General features: G+C 44.0%; 1 pseudogene; it reads right to left on the reverse strand.

The window, feature by feature from the left end:
- Nucleotides 1–3,382: 3,382 nt before the first annotated feature.
- LOC123396601 lies at nt 3,383–8,238 on the reverse strand (annotated as a pseudogene).
- Between the last annotated feature and the right edge of the window lie 294 nt (nt 8,239–8,532).

Genomic DNA, 8,532 nt, shown 5'->3' on the forward strand with positions numbered 1-8,532 from the left:
TGCCCATGTGGCTGCTGGTTCAGCAGGACGCATAGCTTCAAAGTTCTCCCACCATAGATTGGCGGGTTCTTCCAGAAAATACGCCGCAAAGGTCACCTTGTCGGCCTCAGAAACATTCGCAGAGCGAATCTTACATGAAATATTGCACAACCAATCATGAGCATCGAGGGGATCGACGGAGTGATGGAACTTTGGAGGATTCAGCTTCACAAAGTCATTCAGGGACACTACAGCATTCCTAGGCTGACGAGCCGTATTTTGCTCAGTACACTCTAACAGTCGGTTGGTCTCCCTTTTGTTTCTCTCTGCCTCAAGCATAACTTCCGCCAGAGAGGGCGGGTGAGGCAGGTCTTCCTGCGACGCTTGACTACCCTCGCCTTGCTCAAGAGCAGGGGCACGGTTCAACCTGGTGAACACCATCCTGACAAACAAACTCACAGCTTAGACCAATATCATCATCAATGCTAGCTATGGATTAAGAATGTACTGAACACATGGAATGCGGAAATGAATATCCGAACAACATGGTAACAAGCAACTGCTATATATACACCATGGTTCATACACACCCTTACATAGTTCAGTACAACCTTAACCGAAGAGCGAACTACTGAAATTATGAAACTACTCATCAGAGGCTTACAAGCTTCCTATACATTATTTATCTAGGCCTCCGGAATTCATTCCACATCACAAGCATACTTCACAAGTCACACAGGACTGTGAACGTACAGCTACTACCATACAATCCTTCCACTCATGGTTCAGGCATCCGCATAAAACATCTCATAAAGATTGCCTCCATGGCCAGGAAGCTCAACCTGCGGATCAGGAAATACTCTAGCCTGAGATCCCTGAAATCCATAAGGACACGGATGTGGCCTTAGTCCCCTGACTGGTGGTAGTAGGGGTCCCCGGTGAGGGGTGACTCCTCCTATAGCGGGCCAGTCAACATGGGCCAGAAGATGGGTCCTAACAGGGTTCAGCATCTCCATATCTCCGTACCCTGTCTGGACTACCGGTGCCAGCTGTGTCAAAGTCGTCCACAGACGGGCACGTGTAGCATAAAGCTCCATGCGGAGAGCACGAGCATCCCTGTCTCTGTTCTCTAGCATCTCAGCAGTGGACTGTAGTAGCGGATCCTCCATAGAGGAATCAAAATAGACCCTGCTGAGGTATCCTTCTTCACCTGGCTGAGAGGCAGGAACATAGCAGAATTCTGAATTTTGCAGCAGTGCATGTCTCGCCCTCATAATGGTCAGCATTGAATAGGCAGCATCTTGTACTGCCATGTCAACAGTGACTCCCAATCCATAGGACCAATGGATTGGCTCCTCAGCTCCAGGGTAGTCTGGAAATACCCTAACAGTGCAGATATACTAGCTCTGGTTGAAGTCTCGGTATTGTTCCTCCAATGTGTACTCTGGGTACCAGCGGTAACCGCACACCGACATCACCCTGACCAGCATGGTCGTATGACCCGGCACATCAATGCACCTGGTCAGACGAACCACCTGACGAGAAGGACGGCCAGTCATTTGAAAATAGAGAGTAATGCAAAAGCATTAGAGCTCTGAATGCAAAATTGGGCAGAATAACGGCTGTAAATGCTCAAAAACAATTTTAAGACAACCCAAAAATAAAATAGTGTAACCACTCAACTATCAAGTTCAATTCTCTAATCATCAAACTTACTTCCTTTTCCTAGGGATAAGAGAAACCCAAAATAACTCTCGACCCGTAGTCCTATAATCTACCGATCAGAAACACGAGCCTAGCAGAAGATGTGTAACCTAGTCCTTAATTCCCGCAGAAAAGACGAGGATGACCAGAATAGAATATCTTGAGAAGAGAACAAGAGTCTTACGTTCCCTTCCACAAACAATTCCCTTATATATAATTAAGTAGTTCTAGACTCAACTTCGACCAGTTTGGCTTAGTAGTCCTACAGTCAGTCAGGCTCTGATACCAACGCTGTCGGGACCCCGATCCTAAGTCATAGGAATCCAGCCTGTGACACATCGCATCTCTTTGCGGTCTCACGCACGGTTATCCCCACGGCTCCAGCCTTACCTTAGCCGGGACCACTTGCGCCTTTTCACTCGCGTATGCAATTGTGTCGCTAGCAATCCAGTGACAGAGAAGCCAGATCGACATGTCTAGTCATAAACCAAAGCGGCAGATCCGCACAGGGACAAGCATACATGACCCAGCAAAGCAGGTGTCGGTCACCAGCGAATGTAGACGAGTCGTAGCAAGCTACATGGACTCCATTACATCGCGTGACATTTCCCCAAAGGGGACAGACACAGCAGCTAAGAAGGACACATGCCGGTCAACCAATGTGTCTGTAGCAGTAGAGAACTACCATGGCTCGTTGGATCACAAAGGGGCATTTCCCTGTAAGGAATGCTGCTAAAGCCTTCGACTAGGTAATCGAACCCCATACATATCAAGTATGACACACGTACGCATGGCATACTGATATGTAAAGATACATCGATGGCATCACAACATAACCATAAATATACAAGCTTTATTTAAAAGGCTCGGAAGAGCCTCACACATAATATTACACAGTAGGGCTCTCACGACCCATCATAACAGTCATTCAAGTTACAACCCAGTGGAAGTAGATAAACTCTCTGAGTACAGACACTACAAGGAATATGCTAATACACGACGCTATTTCTTCGTCGCTACATCATCATGGTTTTTAATTTACAACGATCTCACGACGAAAAACCAAGCGTCGAAAACGGAGCGTCACAAATGAACATCAGCGACGTTTGGATCGAAATCGTCGTAACTTTTACGACGATTCCTGGATCGTCGTAACCTTTACGACGATCCTAAATCGTCGTTGGCAATCAAACTCAGTCCACGTGGCAGTCCTACGTGGCAAAATTAGGACGAAATCAAAACATCATGGTTGAAATCAGCCCAACCCATTCCAATTGATCAGATGGGCTGATTTTATTTTTTGGGGCTTTTTCTTATTGGGCTTGTTTTTGGGCCTTAGCCTATTTACACCCACTTATGTTTTTTGATTTTTTTTTGTATCATTATAATTTGGGCCCTGCCTTTTAGTGGCCAAATACATTTGGTCCAGTTTCAGTTTTGGCCTTTTTCATTTTTGAATTCAGCAACTTTTTGTTCCAGAACTTGGTTTCATTTCTATTTGTTGGTCCTTTTCAACCCAATTATTTATCCAATATAAAATCCAACAGTATTTCATATTCAAATCAAGAAAAATCCAAGCTGAATTAAAATCATCCATCATATAACATCACATAATACATCTTCCAAGTTTAGATAACACAATACATCTCTCAGGTTCACATAATAGATCTGCCAGGTTCACATAATACATCTTACAGGTTTACATAATACATCCAAACTCCAAGTCGTTCTCCTCCTTGGGCTGGATGGCACTTGCAACAGCCACCTGCTTCTGCATCTCCTCGGCGATCCTCTTCAGGTGCTCCATGTTGTCAGGCCTGCAACAAATAGACAGATTTTAGAACTTTAATGCTGCCTACAGTATCTGAACTGGGTGTTTGACATGTATCTAAACTGAACCAACAAACAACTAGGCTGGTTGTGCGTGTTTGTGTGTGCCTGCTTGTGCATGCATATGACCTGCTAGCTGCCTGTGTGTGTACTCAGCTTCTCAACAAGCTCTCTAACTATGTACTCTAAGTACAAGATTATTACATGGAGATGCCGAAGAAGAGATAACAGTATTTTGCCCGCAGTGATAACCATGTACTCCCATTAATTTCACGCATTTGCAATATTTGATTTTTCACAAACACCCAAGGACCAGTTGAGTTTGATGAACAAGAATGAATGCACCTGGTTAAGCTCAGATGCATCCACCAAAAGGGGAAAATTAGTGTCCCAAATCAAGTAGGCATAAAACACAGGTCAAAGTGCAGAGTATAAGCATGAAATACCTGTATTGAACGATATTGCCGACACTTAATTATAAAGCAACTCCAACTAGTACTCAACCATATATGCATAGCTCTGTTCAGTATTTTCACCTGCAATGTTTCATGGGTGGGGCCATCTAAATTATCAACAAACTGAGAAACACTTATCTGGAGTTGGATATGAAGAAGTACTGCTTTCATATATTCATTTCTTAACTGATAGTGATACAAATGATGTAAAACGCCAATAGAAGGGACTACTACAATTGAGAATTACGGCAACGATTTGCTAGAGCACACAACTCATACCACCAAACAAAATTAACCTTTGGGGTTGAGGAACTGGATGACGAGGTCGTCCTTGAAGATGTTGACCTCCTCGATGGCGAGGATGGTGTTGACGCCCACCCTCTTGAGCATGCTCTGCAGCCGCTTGTCGTCCGTGGTCGCCGTCTTGTGCACCGCCTTCTTCTTCCTGCACCGAGAACCACAAACCACATGTAATCCTTTCAGCTTGTGGCAGCAAAAGACATGTGCGCACCATCCTGATCTTGTATCTGTATGTATGTATGAGGAAATGTTAGCATGCCAATCAGCTTGCGTGGGGGTTGCACAATAAATAAGAAAAGGAAAAGGAAATATTGGCGATGTGGTACAATATGTTCTCTCCTGCATGAAAGGATTAACTAAAAGTTGATTCAGTAAAATATCTACTCAGATGAAATTTCTTGGTCTGATCAAGTGAACCTATATATAAGATTAACTTTGCTAACACCCCATGTCTATAAGTAAATAGACTTCAAGAATTTATAATGTTATCTTTAAGAAATATGGTGTTGGAGGGGTACGAAATTGTTGTTAATATTGGAAATAAGTGATGACACAGAGAACTGCAGTCCTGAAACCACATAACAAAAGAATCAAATTGAGAACGCTATATATTAATTTGCAACAGAGTTGTAAGCAAAAGCGCTGAAATAAAAAGGACCAACTCCAAACCAGAAAATGATAGATGGCCATTAGAATGGCTACACATATTAATAAATCAAAGCTGAAGCTAAACTAATGTCTAATAGGAACAAAAGTATGAAAGAATCATCAAAAGAGAGAACCACGGGCAAACCACATCAAACTGTACCAAATTTTTAATTCTGAATTAAAACAGCAACTTCTACCATCAAGGGAATGTACACCAATCAGGATAAGGAATTCAACTTAGTTAATATAATAAAATTAGTTAAGTATAAAAAAGTATACATCCGAACATGACTTCCATGCTATTTCCAGCATCCTGATTTCTGCAATATTTGTTATGTTTTACTAGAATGCATTAGCTGGATATTATTTTATTCTGGGACATTATTTTAACTTGTTATCTTATGAACAGTAAAGGTATTTTGTAACCTTGTGTGATGAACTGATGATCCTGTGAGCTGGGAGAATGATTTAATGGCTCGAGGTCATTTTAATGGCTATGGTCATGTGCAGTTCTATTTATAATATGATTATTTCCCATGTATCGAATTAAATCAGTACAAAAAGCACCAACTCCATGGCAGAAGTGTAATGCTGAAAGCTGACTTCACTATGTTAGTCAAATCTGTGTCACTCAGTGCAATGACATGTATGCAGAATAGATTACATTTCAAAACAGTACTTTCCATACGATGCTGTGAATGAATGGTAAAATCCCCATCAGTCATCGTTAAGTTGTATTCTCTTCAATGTATGTTAAATATGCAAGAGGTAAATGTAGTTGTGTTCTCTTCGACGCTTGGTTTTTCGCTTTACTAAAGGAATTTATGCACTAACACAAGAAGGAGTCCATGACACAATAATTAGCAGACATGTAAGATAATACAAAACAAGCTACTCCACATTACTGTGATAACCAAGTGCAAACCAGAGTGTAAGAACGTTACCGTGAGCTATGATCTTAGAAAAATACATTTTAACAAGAAGATTACCATGAGCCTTGATCTTAGAAAAAATAGTTTTAATAAGAATGCTAAGTTACCATAAAATACTATCCAAGTGTGCAGCAAAGTGTAAGAACAGTACCGTGAGATATAAAATTTAAAGTTGAGCAGAACTAAAAATACAAAGAAACTATATGATACAATCACAGTTATAAAGAAACTATAGTACAACAACAGTTCAGTAGCGTGTGAATTTTTTAACAGATTCCACAAATCTATTGAAATCACACATGCCACCACAAAATCCAAAACACGGACCATACGGACCTGGTGATATACCATCAATCTTCTTAGGTCCAAACTCTGTGTGATATACCATCCTCGTCGGCGGCCAAACAAACTGCTCGCTCAGGGCAGAAAATAGAGCGACGTTTCAGCACGAACAGAGGAACACATAGGTTTCACGCAACCAATGTCAAATAAAAAATGTTTTATTTTTGTCCTTTTCCAACTGAGTAATGGCCACACATGCACAACCCCCTTATTACATGGTCAGGGCCAACTCAACTCTATTAGTTGTTGGTTACACAGCAAACTGACATACAAATTCACTGAATACTAGCTGCCATCTACACAGTGGACTCACATAAAAATTCACTGAATCCTGTCAAAAGCAATGACGCCAACAACAAGTTGCAGCATGTGCACACTTGCTCCATCATGTGCATTAACACTAGGGTGACATGACATAATTCAACCATGCATAACCCATCAACGTGGTGACAAATTAACACTTTTACACAATAACAAGGTTAACTTCTGACACAGGCTAGATATATTTTAAGCTTCTATTATCCAAAAAATACACATTTGTTCTCACCTTGGGCTACAAACTAAAATTTAGTTAATAAGGGATTAATACACAACCAGATCAGTGACAGTGCTGCTACAACAGCCAACAAATAGTGTCTACTTTGCATGTGCACACCCCAAGAAAGACCGCCCAAGGACGAAAGAAATCAATAGAAAATTAAGATGCCAGCAAAGATACATCGATGATCATCACGAGACCAAAGCATTTGATGTGCCATGAGATTTCTGGGCTAAGAAGATTGATGAAACGAACATACAAACCTGGTGTTCGGGCTGTAGTAGTCAAACTGCATGCTGGCGCAGTCAAAGACGAGGACGCCGAGGTCGGCGGCGCAGAGTCCTCACAGATTGGGGTCCAAATGGCCACATATCTGCTGCGGACGTCGCTGGTCTAGGAGTGCCGGCTTGATCTGGGGCCCGTCCGTAAGGGTGTGAGCGGCGATTGCAGGAGCCACACTTGCGAGCTCGAACTCTCTCCGGGCAAGGCATTATTCTGATCGTTAAGTGTCAATTGGTATGCCTGTGCATTAAAATGATTCTTTTAGGACTATCATTGAAACAGATAAAACCCAGCAACAAACAGTGCTTACTAGGCATCATTCTTAGCACAAGGAACACAGCAGGCTTACCAATTCTGAGCCTGGCCCTTCCAGTTTGTTCCCCACCTGGCATTCAGCTTGTCTTTGACATCCGCAGGGAAATCATATGTCAACCAATTGGGGGCCTACACGGACACTAGCGAAGCGATCAGCAAGAAACCTTTTGGTTACGAAAACAAATCCATCCAGTTGCATATTCGGTGGAGAGACACTAGAGATTTACCACTACTTAAGACAATTGAAATTGACCAATTCATTCCAGCTATGCTTGAAAGTAAATCATGATTATAAGAAAATGTGAAGAAAGTGATGGACTGCCGAGTGCCGACTGACCTCAGCGACAATCTTGGCAGATCTAACACCGGTTTCTTCCCTCAATTCCCTCATGGTAGTTGCTCGCGGCTCTTCCCCTAGGTCTATCCCACCCTGTGGTGACACAGAACACTCGGAAAATCAACAACGGTTCGATATCACGGGTACAAGGATGCAGCAGCAACGATAGTAGTAATTGATAACTAGGCTGACGAACAACGAGTTTCACTAGCCGTCAGACTGTTGTTTTAGTACTAGTACTTGAGGCATCTGCCACGCGGTGGGGATGTCGATCCTAGACGCGGAGAAGATCTGCGGGAGGAGAGAAGCGATCAGAGAGAGAGGGGGCGTGGAGGGTTGTCAACGGGGACTGCGAGGGGGGAGGGGAGGGGTACCTTGGTGAGGGATGGGTCGGCGAGGCAGATGCCGACGTTGGTGTGGTAGTCCTCGGGCAGCGAGTCCATGGAGGAAAACACGGTGAGCGGCGAGGCCGAGTAGGAGGGCGGGCGGCGGCAAGCGATCCGGGGGAGCCGGAGGACGGCGAAGGAGGAGGAGATGGTGGGTGAGAATGAGGCAGCATGCGGCGGCCACCCTCATCGGGTCCACCCGGAAACCCAACCCAACCCAATCGATTGGGGAGACAACGACAGTGGTGACGGACGGCTCGCAGCAGAGGTCTGAGGAGGGCGCAGAGGTGGCTGCTCCGGATCTGGGAGGAGGAGGAGAGGAGAGCGTGCGGCGGCGCCGGATCTGGCAGAAGATTGGGGTGGCGGCTCCGGATCCGAGGTGGGGGGAGCTGGTGGCTCTGGCGGAGGGGAGAGGATTGGATCGGGAGGAAGGGTGCGAGGGTTTGGGCTGCGGGTGGGGTATCTTCTTTCCTGTAGATAGATG

The sequence above is a fragment of the Hordeum vulgare genome, chromosome 5H, assembly GCF_904849725.1.
Source record: "Hordeum vulgare subsp. vulgare chromosome 5H, MorexV3_pseudomolecules_assembly, whole genome shotgun sequence".
NCBI classification, from domain to species: Eukaryota; Viridiplantae; Streptophyta; class Magnoliopsida; order Poales; family Poaceae; genus Hordeum; species Hordeum vulgare.